This window comes from Vigna unguiculata, chromosome 3, assembly GCF_004118075.2.
Source record: "Vigna unguiculata cultivar IT97K-499-35 chromosome 3, ASM411807v1, whole genome shotgun sequence".
Classification (NCBI taxonomy): domain Eukaryota; kingdom Viridiplantae; phylum Streptophyta; class Magnoliopsida; order Fabales; family Fabaceae; genus Vigna; species Vigna unguiculata.
The window spans coordinates 13,875,011-13,888,487 of record NC_040281.1 but is presented as its reverse complement, the minus strand read 5'-3'; positions in this window follow the sequence as shown (position 1 = coordinate 13,888,487).

Below are 13,477 nucleotides of genomic sequence, written 5' to 3'. Positions count from 1 at the left end.
TATATTTAATACCCTGAATATAATAAACTTTAATAATTATAACGTGTGGCAGGTGATGGATCAGTTTATTCATCATTATCTCGAGCAGTGCAAAATTTAATGCGTTTGAATACTGATTGACAGGTTGATTTGGAGATTTATAAAAGCAGTATTTGAAGCGGTCAAGGGTGATTTGAAAAATGTGCAAATGAAAACGAATATTGGGTTAAAATTTGTAGATTTGGTGATAGAATGAATTATTAAAAAAAACCAATAACGAAAAAAAAATGAAAGAGTTTAAGAAAGAAAAATAAAGAACATGAAGGGTTTGTACATTTACACTATATTTTGCCAAAATATAGTGTAAGTTGGTAACAATAAAGAGATCTGCTGATTAAATGTTGTATTAAAAAAAACCATGAACGAAAAAAAAAACTGAAAAAGAGATTTGAAGGTAGAAAAGTAAAGAAGATGAACGGTCTCAAAAGTGAAAAAATACAGATAAGCAACAGTTAGATATACATAAACAGAAAAAAAAGTTAGATCAAAAGTTTATTTCAAACCTGATGTTAAATCTGCGGCAGTGAACCATATTAGAAATGTAGCAAACCTAGAAAATACCATGATGCAATAAAATTGTTAGGTATGACAAAATAAAAGAATAATGAGTTGTTCGCTGGAGAAAAGTAGAAATAACCACGAAATCTGGGTAATAAAAAAACGCATGAAGGTAATCCACAAAGATAGATGAAAACGACTTCTGGGTTTAGAAGTCTAAAATAACGATTGAAAAAGATAGATCTCACAAAAAAGAAGAAGAAATGAGTGTTTCGGTTGAGAAAACTCTAAAAAAAATTGCTTTGAAGGTAACAATAAAGAGATCTGCTGATTAAATGCTGTATTAAAAAAAACCATGAACGAAAAAAAAACTGAAAAAAAGATTTGAAGGTAGAAAAGTAAAGAAGATGAACGGTCTGAAAAGTGAAAAAATACAGATAAGCAACAATTAGATATACATAAACAGAAAAAAAAGTTAGATCAAAAGTTTATTTCAAACCTGATGTTAAATCTGCGGCAGTGAACCATATTAGAAATGTAGCAAACCTAAAAAATACCATGATGCAATAAAATTGTTAGCTATGACAAAATAAAAGAATAATGAGTTGTTCGCTGGAGAAAAGTAGAAATAACCACGAAATCTGGGTAATAAAAAAACGCATGAAGGTAATCCACAAAGATAGATGAAAACGACTTCTGGGTTTAGAAGTCTAAAATAACGATTGAAAAAGATAGATCTCACAAAAAAGAAGAAGAAATGAGTGTTTCGGTTGAGAAAACTCTAAAAAAAATCGACTTCTCCGTTTAAACCTGTAAAAAAAGTGATGAAGAAGTTAAATATGAGAAAATATAAGCAGAAAATGAGTTGTTCGCTTAACAAAACTGAAAACAAAAAATACTTCTCCGTTTAAACCTGTAAAAAAAGTGATGAAGAACTTAGATCTGACAAAATATAAGCAAAAAATGAGTTGTTCGCTTAAGAAAACTCTAAAAAAATATATTTCTCCGTTTAAACCTGTAAAAAAAGGGATGAAGAAGTTACATCTGACAAAATATAAGCCAAAAATGAGTTGTTGGCTGAAAACTCAAAACAAATTATATTTCTCCGTATAAACCTGTAAAAAAAGTGATGAAGAAGTTAGATTTGACAATATATAAGCAGAAAATGAGTTGTTGGCTAAAGAAAACTTAAAGCAAAAAATATTTCTCCGTTTAAACCTGAAAAAAAAGTGATGAAGAAGTTAGATCTGACAAAATATACGCAGAAAATGAGTTGTTGGCTAAAGAAAACTTAAAACAAAAAATATTTCTCCGTTTAAACCTGTAAAAAAAGTGATGAAGTTAGATCTGACAATATATAAGCAGAAAATGAGTTGTTGGCTAAAGAAAACTTAAAAGATGAAGAGCTGAAAAGAGGAAGATGAAGAGTTGTTGAATGTGGTGAGAAAACCAGAGAAAAGAGGAAGGTTGAGAAGAAGATGAAGAGTGTGGACTGCGAAAGAGAGGAGAAGAAAAGAGAGACAGAGAGAGAAAGAGAGAGAGAAACTTTTTGAAGCTGATAATAAATGCATTTAGAATTTTTTTTAAAACGCTGAAAATCGTAGTTGATTGACACGTTAGCTATTTTTCCTTTTGTAGAATGAAAATTTTGAAATGAAGTGGGTCAGATATATTAATTTATAGAGAAACTTGCCATTTGTTAGTTTAGAATTGTATATAGTATTAGATTATGCAAAGCGACATAAGGATGCAAATATGAAACATATTATGTTGAATTTGGAAACTACCTAGACGCACATGCATATGAGTATTATAAATTTGAAAAAGCAAGGGGATAAATATTATGCATTATAAATTGTGACATGAATCCAAAGTGGATCCATGCTACGTTTCATGTGAATGTCAAAATGATATTTACCTTAAACTATGTGCATGGTACCATGCATGAATGAAGACAAGATGTGGATGTAATTCATTCTTATGGCTCAAGTGACACTTATTTACGTGATATGTTAATACAATTGTGATGCACTTATTAAAAAAACATGCATGACATTCATCTAACTAAATTGCTTAATGAGATGTAATGCATGTATGTGCCTCAAAAGACCCTTATTTCCTTGATATGTTGATGCATATGTGACACAATTTAAAATTAACTACTTAATTTTATAAAAGATCAAAAGATTAAAAAAATATAAAAAAAAAATGCATGCTCGCTTTGTGTCTTAGAAAGTCTAGAGAAAACCTATTTTATGGTCTATGGGCTTTTACATGATAATTTCAGGGATAGTTCTAAACAATCTCATAAGCCTCTAGAGCTAAAGTCAACCTTAGGACATAATCCACAACGATAGGCGACCTAACAGATGTGGCATGTCAAGAGGAAGAGAACTTTAGATGAAGTCTTCACAATAGTCAAGCATATCCGAGGTCTAGCATTAAATCATTGGACTTCCACTCCTTATGGCTAACTCAGGTCCAGGTATGGGACCCCAATATTAAAATGAATTCACTAGCTTAACATATGTAGTGAGTGAAGGGAACAACCTAACACTACCCAAACCCACACCTACAAAATAACCAGAAAATTCCCAAATAGATATAACAATTGTCTTCTACCCTAGGGTTCAATAATTTCAACAATATAATCATATGAGTACATCAAAGCAAGTAAAGATGACAACAAGACAAACAAAAATAGATAAATATACATGAAGTAAAACAAAAGACATGGGGAAAATGAATATATAAAAGAAACCTACCTTTTGCACACTCAAGTAGTAGGATCAACTCTAAAAAACATCACCATCTATCACAACCAAAATCGCGACGGGGCAATAAAAATAATTTAAAAAATACAGAGGAGTCGCCACCATAGTTTATTATGGAAAACTATAGAAAAACCTTAAAAAAAGAATAGTCTTCGAAACCAAATTTGGGTTCGGGAGTCGGTTACGTGTGAGGAAGGTATTAGCACCCCACAACATTCGTTCTTAGACGGTTCCCTTTAATTAAGCATGCAAGATAAAATAGATTTTTAAAATATTTGTTGTTCCCCAAAAATCAAACAAAATAAATACATATACAAAATAATAAAGATAAAAAACAAAATTATTTTTTCATTTTCTTGGTCTGCCAAGGATTGTACCTCACTCCTACATATTTCCATCTAGAAAATCGAGGATCACGTAGTTATTTGTAAAATATTATTTGAGATGATGAGTTAAAATTTGAAATTTTAATATTTTTAATTATCAAGGGAATCTGAGATTCAACATGATACAAATCTTAGTTATCAAGCAAATCCAAGACTTGACATGATATTATATAATTATATAATTTATAATTTATAATTTATAATTTTTATATTTATATTTATTTTTTAAAATAAGAGAATTAAAAGCCTACGAAGGGGTATTTTAGTTATCAAGCAAATCCAAGACATGACGTGATATTATAGAAAAGAAATAATATAATTTATAATTTTTTTTAAAACTAAGAGAATTAAAAGCCTACGAGAGATATTTCTAATTACCAAGATAAAAATAATGGCATCCAAAAGAGAAGAAAAGAAAAAGGTCGCACATATAAATTAAGTTTCACATGGATTAATCACTCAAATAGAGACGTTCATTCACAATCAGAGTTGTTGCTACAATCGAATAATAAGCTTCAATCGACACATTTAGCCATATAATGGGTCAATCAGTCATACACTTGATATTATAATAGAGTAAAGGAGTCAGGATTCACAACCCATTAATTTTATTATGCTCATCAATACATGAATAACATTAGGAGCAAAAAAAAAAATTACCTTTCAATGCCACGAATAGAGCAAATCCAACTAAGAGAATAGTGAGGTGATCCCTTTGCATGTGTGCTCTGGTAATAAAAAGGAAGAGAAATGTCAAATTTATTTCGGTCTTGCATTAGAGAGATTTTATGCTTATATAGACACCTTGAGATACTACTGAAATCCTAGTTTTTAATTATAATGAAATATATGAGCAGAGAATTGGTCCCAATGAAACGTATTATAGGAATAAGATCATAAAATAATATCCAGGGTATTGATTATAATTATTATCAGAAATATTGTCTCTAATTATTATAATAATATCTTCTCTGATTGAAAAAATCTCAATGAGACACATCTAGTGATGTCAACAGGTCGGGTAGGGTACGGGTAGTAGCTCCCCCGTAACCTACTCGTTGGATAAATATTCGCCCCATACCCGTACCCATATCCGTTAGGTACCCGTTATGTGGGTACTCGCATAAATTTTTAATATCCACTAATATCCACGGTTACTTGCAAGTATTTACAAAAAAATAAAATTAAATATTTAAGAACAGATTTTAATTGTAAATTCAAATAAAATACTATACATAACATTCATAAATCTCAAACAAAGTCCAAATAACTCATTTAAATAATGTTGAATGACAATTTACAAAGAAATGATTTTTTTTAAAACTAATTGATAAAAAAATAACTCATTCAAAATCAATATATTAATATTTTAATCAAATTTTTTATTTATTTATATTTAAATTAGAGTATAGCGGGTACGAGTATCCACGGGTACGGATACTATGATACCTGTACCTGCCCCGTTAACATGCGAGTATAAAAAATATTCGTATCCGTTACCCGCGAGTATCCATTTACACTATCCATTTGCTACCCGTTGCGGGTTTTATCCACGGATACCCATGGGTACGAGTTTTTTTGACATCCCTAGAAACATCACATAGGCATAAAATCAAGATATTTATTCTAATTATTATGAAGAATATTGCTTCTAATAATTAGAATAATATCTTTTTTGACTGAAAAAATCTTGATATGACACATCACATAAGCATAAAATCAAGATATTTATTCTAATTATTATGAAGAATATTGCTTGTAATAATTAAAAGGTTTAATTACATGGATGGTACCCGCTTTGGTAGGAGTGTGTCAATTTGGTACCCGTGGGAAAAAAAGTGTCAATTGCGTCCCCACTTTTGAAAAAGTGCCTCAATTAGGTCCTTTCAGAAAAAAAAATTAACGCCGTTAACGTGTCACTCTCTGATTTTTTTAATTTTTAATTTTTTTTTAAATTTTTTTTTTTTGCAAAAATTGTGTTGCCACATGTCAAGTCCCTGTTGTGACACATGGCAATGTCTGTGACACATGGCAAGATAATGCCACGTGTGGAAAATGTCATTGTACTTAATTGAAATCAGTATTTTAAAAATTGGATTCTTCCTTCTTTTCTTCTTTTATTTCTTTTATTTCTTTTTTTAATGCTGAAAATTAAAAAAAAATTATTTCACCTCTTTTTTCTTACCTACCATCAATCAAAAACATTTTTTATTTTATTATGTTTAAAAAAAAACAAATGCATTCACCTAGACGAAGTTGGATGTTGACATCTTTTAACTCTCTTTGGTAGTCCTTTTATTTGTTTTATTTTCTTGTTTTGTATTTTTCAAACTCCTTGAAGTTTTGTATATTGTTTTGTATTTTCTTTGACCTCTTTAGTCAAGATTTAGATCTCACAACGTTTTTCACATTGTTTGTTCTTCTTTGCTTAAGTTATTGGAGTTCTTTGCCAAGTCCTAAAGAGAATTTTCATGAGTGGTAAATGACGAGAGTACATTCAAGAAACAACCTATAAGTTTGATACACACGTGGAAAATTGAGTGAAACACTTAGAAAAATAAAAATTTGTTAGGTTTATAACAATGTAAAGAATTATTAAGGTTGGGGTAGGATAGCTGAATAGACTATAACAACTTCATATTCTTTCATATCTGTTTCTTAAATCACTTGATGGAACAAAATTCATGCTACCTATCATTCTTACAAATAGTTTTCAAAAGCTATTTTGCGGAATCGTTTTGAAGAACGGAAAAAAAAATCATACGCACCTATAAATTCTTGATCAAATAATAATTCAAAGCTAATTAAAAACACAATAAAGCACATTTACAACTTGCAATGATTTATCACCAGAAATCAAAGTTAGGTTCAAGAAATCAATGTTTAGTTTAGAACAAGCTCAAACTAAAAATAACCTATGAGAAGAAAACAAAACAACTACCATAAAGAGGAAGAACACTTACCGAAAAGAGATCATGGCTCCTACAAAAGAAAGAACGATTTCAACCATAAAAAAGATGATGGCTTATGCACAGAGAGTAAGCGTTAGAGTGGAAAGATGAATAACATAAATTGTGTGAAGCTTATACTGAAAAAAAAAAACATCGTTTGCGATAGGAAAAGAAATGAACTCGACAAATGATGAAAATATGAAAGAGGCGGGAAATAAAATACGGTAAAATAAAAGAAGTTATACATTAACTGACTATAAACATAACGTAAATTTAGAAATTTTAATAGGATAACGTCAGTTTTCTTAAACTATCAGAAAATAAATGCTACTATAAAACATTTTTCTTGTAGGGTATGACCCCTCAACCTATTAGTGTCGAGCCCTCCCACCTAAAATTGCTTAGCTCTCTCATCTAAAATATCTTCCGCTCCTTTTTAATACACAACCATCAAGAATTAAAAACAACACAAACCACACAAATAGAGTACACTATCATTCTTTTAAAAGTATAATTCATTTATAAAGTAACGATAAATGTAATTACACATTTTATAATCATATCCATCATCTAATTAATATTAGTCAATAATCAAACTCATCATCATTACTTACATTTAACTCTATTCTTAGAAGACTGATACGTTGAATTAAACTTAAAGATTTTGCATTTTTCGTACTATCATTCACTCATATATAGAGCTCCATAAGTCTTCCTCATATGATATGGTGAATTCATTATAACCTACTAGCACTACACTTTTTTAGTTTAGACAACACTAAATTTGACCACGGGTATAAAATTGTTGCCTAAATATAGAATAGGCAACAATTCCATGAATGTGGCTTAAAAACTATAAAGACAATAGTTTTTAAAGTGTAGATATACAAAAAAACGTTATCTAAAATAAACTTCAAAATTTTGTTATTGAAAGTTAAAAAACAAAAAAAAATGTTTTTTTCTCTACCTCATATTTAGATGGAAAAAGAGTAAGTGGCTCGTTCCCTCCTTTATCACACTATTATCTCCTTCAATCTCATACACCCAAACTAGATCTCGTTGCTAGCCCTAGCGCCTCCTCACACCGGTCATCGTCTCCTTCTATCACTACCAAAAAAAAAACAAAAATTAGGTATTACCAATGATCCAAATCCGTTGGAAACAACCATTTTCCATCGGTAAATGACTCATAGGTAATATTTACCGTCGGATTATGACTATCGGTAGTTACCTACGGATATATCCATCGATAATTATCGAAGGAAGAGTTTGTTGGTAATACCGAAGGATATATCAGTTGGTAATTATCGACGGTTAATATCCATCGATAATGTCGAGTGTATGTTTTGGACATTTTTGACGGATTTGGCGATAGATATATCCATCGGTAAATTGAGTTTCATTTTCTAGTGCAATCTGCAATTCCGACATCCCAATGTGAAATAAACAATCAACCACTAGACCTGCAATCTCATACAGATACACAATCGGACCTGCAATTACAAACAAATATCTTACAATATGTCTGTATTTACCACACAAACATCAATTACAATATGTCCACATATAAAAGTAAAAGCAATCCAAACAAACATCAATCGTATATGATCTCCAATAAGTACTGTATCAAGACATAATAAAAAGAAACACGTAATAGAGTCCTAATAATCTACATAATCATCTGAATTATTTTCTTCTTCTTGAGGGTCTTGATGGTGATGGGATTGTGGCTGGACTATGGTGGGCTGGACTATAGTGGGCTAGACTACGGTGCCATTCTAGGGCAAGAAGAACTCAAATTACTCCATTCATTCCATCAATTTCATCCAACTTTTGTGCTCTAGATGCTTAGAAGTGACTAAACTCCTATTTCATTGGGGTTGAATGTAATGAACTTGTACTCTTTGTAATTTTTCTATGCAATATAATTTTTGTCTTTGTTCATATGTTTTATCTCAATTATTCATGTGCATGATGGAAATCTTTGCTATTTGGTTGTATCTAATCATTGAAAAATGAATTGAAACTTAACCTTTGATAGAACAACCGTGAGATTGGGTTCTAGGAATATACGTAATCTCTAGGTCATTCTAGACATCATATTTTAATCTTAATGCAAGTCTTGTGTTAAAATAGTTAAGGAATTAATGTTTTGGCACATTGACTTAGAACTTGCCTCTTAGGAATTAGGGCTATTATGCTTATGATGTGAATGTTTTAGCAAGATAGAGATATTGTGAAGGAAATATTGCATTATTATGGTTCATGAAATCCAAGCTTAGTGAAGTCTTTCCTAAATTATTTTATAAATTTATTCTTTAGTAATTGTGTATGTTTATCTTATGAATTAAATCAACCATTAATGTTGTCACCATTGATAAAATTAGTAAATAAGTATAATTGGACAAACAAATGCAAATCCCTTGGGAAAATGATACTTGGACTTCCATTTTACTACTTGTAACGAATTTGTACTCTTGAGAAGTTAAGATCCATTGTACACGACTCTGTAGCGGTTGCTACATTGTTCTTGTTTTCAATATGCTTAGATCCTTTGTTACAATTGTCCTTTCTCGATCAACGTTATATTATTTCCTATCTTCTCTTTCAATCATTTAAAAGTGAGTAAATAGCTGGTTTCTAATGAGTTACATGTTCGTCTTATGACATACTTCACAAGTGGACATTGATTAGTCAATAACGTAGGATTTTGCATCACATATGCAACATACTCTAAAACTATGGATGTTACTCATTTGTTTTTACTTTTGAAGGCTATCTCTAAATAGTGTTAGCTAAGATAACAATACTTTATCAATACATTTTAAATTGATTTTTAATTAGAGTAGTTTAGTGTAGGTTAAATCGATGCTAATGCCTAAAGAAGTGAAGGGGAAAAACTTATAAAGGTTGAAACTTGGGAAAGTTAGATGCTTTATAAGCATGGATGTCACATTCGATAAGACTTAAATGGTTATGATGTGTAGAGATCCATAAAAAAAGGTAAGGGGAAAGCTCATGTTGAGATGGAGACTTCTGATGTTGGATCAAATCATCCAGAGGGGTTAGACAATGAAGTATTAAACAATTGAGAATTTGTTAGAATCATGTAGCGAAATGTTTGCATATGGACAAAAACCAAGAGGGGGTGAATTGGTTTAATTAATAAAAATTAATACTTTAAAATTTTTCCCACCTTCTGAATGACTTATTTGAATAGATCATTCCTTTAATCTCAAGACTCATCTGCTTCTAGTCATGTATATGCAGATTTTCCTATATGGTTCAAGAATCAAGTATATACTTGAAAATTAATTTACTTTTTCAATATCTAATAAATAAAATATGGCATTGAGTTTGTGTTGTAATGTAGGTTTACAATGAGCCTTTAAGTGTGATAAACCAACACTTGAGAGATTTATCGTTAGGTCCTTTTACTGAGGTTAAAGAATGGCATATGCTTTATGTCATGGGTATAAGTTCCACATTGATGCATGGAGTCAAGGTAAATTTTTTACTTTGACTTCCTTTCTTCTCAACGTGTATAAAGATTTTCTCGAACAAGGGAAAAAACGAGTTAAAAACCCTTTTATCCCCATTGGTGCACTTGTTATTGCTGGTGTTCTCACAACTGGCTTAATCAGTTTTAGACAAGGTAATTCTTAGTTAGGTCAAAAGTTAATGAGGGCTTGTGTGGTTGTTAAAGGTGCTACAGTAGCGCTCATGGTTGGAACTGCCTTTTATTATGGAGAAAATCCATGGTGATCGAGTTAAATTTATAGTGGCCGGGAAAAAAGTTAAACTTTATAAGTGTGTGGTTTCCTGTTGGTTTTAGTTATATTCATGTGATATCTTATTTTGTCATTTAAAGACCAAAACCCTTGCCAAACATCTCACCTTTTAAAGTTTTACAAAAAAAAGGTAAAAAAATAATAAATAGTGGGGTTTATGTAAAAGGGCTAATAGACGGAGGTGAAGATGATTTCTACTGGATCATTAAACACATATAAAAGATAAAGTACAATACTTCAAGCACTCCCAAGAAAGTAATTGTGTTTTATTGTGATTGGTTTGATCCATCACGAAGAGGTACAAAAATTGGACTTTAAATACCATTTTGTTGATATTCAGATGGATAAAAGATAGGTGTCGTATGATCCATTTATAATTGCTCACAATGTAAGGCAAGTATATCATGTCTCATATCCACCATCTTGATATAGGTTAACGTGGTTGTTGTGCCATAATAAAAAATAAACCTAGAGGTCGCATAAAAGCTACAAATGTAGATGATGATGTGCCTATCAAGAAGACCAGGTTTCACACGTCAATGAAATCATAGAAGTTGAACCTATTTTAGCCTTCCAAGATTTAGAAAATGGTGTTGAAGTAGAAGATGAAGCAACAGAAGAAGACACTGAAGAAGAGGAAATTCAAGACAATGATTTAGAAGAAGAAGATGGTGAATTAGAATTTGATGATAACAAATCAGAAAAAGACAATGAAGAAATGGAATTAAATGATGATAGTTCTGAATAGGTGTACAATAATTAAATAAATGACTTGTATTTCATATATTATTTTTTTTATGAATATAGAAGAAAAAGTAATGTATTATGTGTTTCTTCATAACCAAAATGTAATTATGGCAAGGTTATCATATATTGGTGGTGTGCTCAATCAGTGAATAATTGTTTTTGAGTTCTTGGTTTTATTCTGGATTCATGGTTAATGCATCTAAGGATATTGTGTTCATAGGTGAGGAGAAGATAGAATAGTCTCAAGTTAGTATACCAAGTGTAGGGATGTCAAAAAAATCCGTACCCGCGGGTATTCACAAATAAAACCTGTAACTGATAGAAAATAGATATTATAAATGGATGATGAGCATATCATATATAGATATATTCATGCATTAGTTTAGGACATTTTTATTCATTTGTGCATTATTGGACTCATTTCATCATGCATTATCTAGTTTCGGATTATACATTTGGATTGGTGTGTTGTTTGTGTAAACAGGTATGAAAGGAGTAAGTTAGACGCAAAACAACATGTTCCACAAGTGCCTGGTGGAGTCTTCCACAACTTGTGGATTTGGCTTCAGAAGATGCAAGTTTCAAAACAGTTTGTTCCATAAATGCCCGGTGGATTTTTCCATGACATGTGGTTTTGTGCAGCGAATTGGAGGATACAAAACAGGGTGTTCCACAGGTGCCTGGTGCATTTTTCCACGACCTGTGGTTTTGACTTCAGAAGATCATGCGCAAAACAGAGTGTTCCGTAGGTGACCTGTGGATTTTTCCACAACCTGTGGATTTTCTAGCGAGAAACTTAAAGATTACGTGGACTCAAAAAGATTTAAAAGAAAAAGAAAATATAAAGAGGAGAGATAAGGGGGAAACGGTTAGAGGAGAGAGAAAGTGATCTTAGCAAAGAGGAACGTGAAGGAAAGATAAAGGAGGAACGTTCACGAAAAAGAAACTTCTTCTTCTTCCTCTCGATTTCGTCTATTGTTTTGGCTACCGTTTAAAGTTTTTTATTTTCAGTATGCAAAACTAATTTCATTTTGTTAGAGGATTGATGTAAGATTTTGAATTATAAGTTCTACTCTTTACATTTGATGTTTTGTTAATGTTCTTCATCTCAGTGCTCTGTTTATGGTTTTATCATTTATTTATAAGCAATTTCACAATTGAGAAATTGGGGATTGTTTGCGATTATAAACAAGACATTTTAGATTATGTCACAATTAGGAAATTGGGCGTATCTAATTAGTTTGCAATAGAGATTATTATTGATTTTTCATGATTTTATTGAATTTTTGTAAACTGACCTAAGGAATTAGGGATTCGAATTCAATAAATAGATTTTACCTACTAAGAGATTAGGGGTAAAATAGGTCTAAGTGAACTCAAGTGGATGATTATATTACTTGCATCAATTGAAAAGGAGTAGAATTTTATAGGAAAAAGTACGAAATCAATCCTCTAACGATTCTTCTCTTGATTAAAGTTTTTGTTATAAATTTTATGCTTGCAATTATATTGATTCACATTTGCTCAAAATTGCGTAAATTAGGAATCTAGTATTCAACAAGTCAATCCCAGAGGACGATATTTTATTACTACGTTAACGATTGGTTCACTTGCCAAACGTTTATCAATGGATACCCGTGGGTAACGGGTACGTGTATTATTTATACCTGCATGGTAACCGGACGAGTACATGTATCATAGTATTCGTACCCGTGGATTCTTGTACCCGCTATACTCCAATTTAAATTAAAAAATTAAAAAAAATTAAAAAAAATATTATTAAAACATTCACACATTGATTTTGAATTGATTATTTTTTATCAATTAGTTTTAAGAAATCTCCATTTCTTTGTAAATTGTCACTAAACACTATTTAAATGAGTTATTTGCACTTTATTTGAAATTTATAAATGTTATGCATTAATTTTTATTTGAATTCATGGTTAAAATATGTTATTAATTATTAAATTTTTCTCTTATAAATATCAGCGAGTACCTGTGAATATATGTGGATATTAAAAAAATATGTGGGTACTCGCTTGGATATGGGTATGGGGGTACATAGTAGATATTTATCCAGCGGGTAGGGTACGAGGGAGTTACTACCCATACTTTACCTGCCCTATTGACATCCCTAATGGGTGTGACCTTAACCGATATAAAAAGCAAAAACTTTTTATACCATCTGTATCTATACCGATTTTGAAATCATTATAGAAAGCCTTTTTTTAATAGGTATATAAGGCTTCCTTCCACTAGTGTTGTTTTTAATCTTAAGCTTTTAAAAAAAA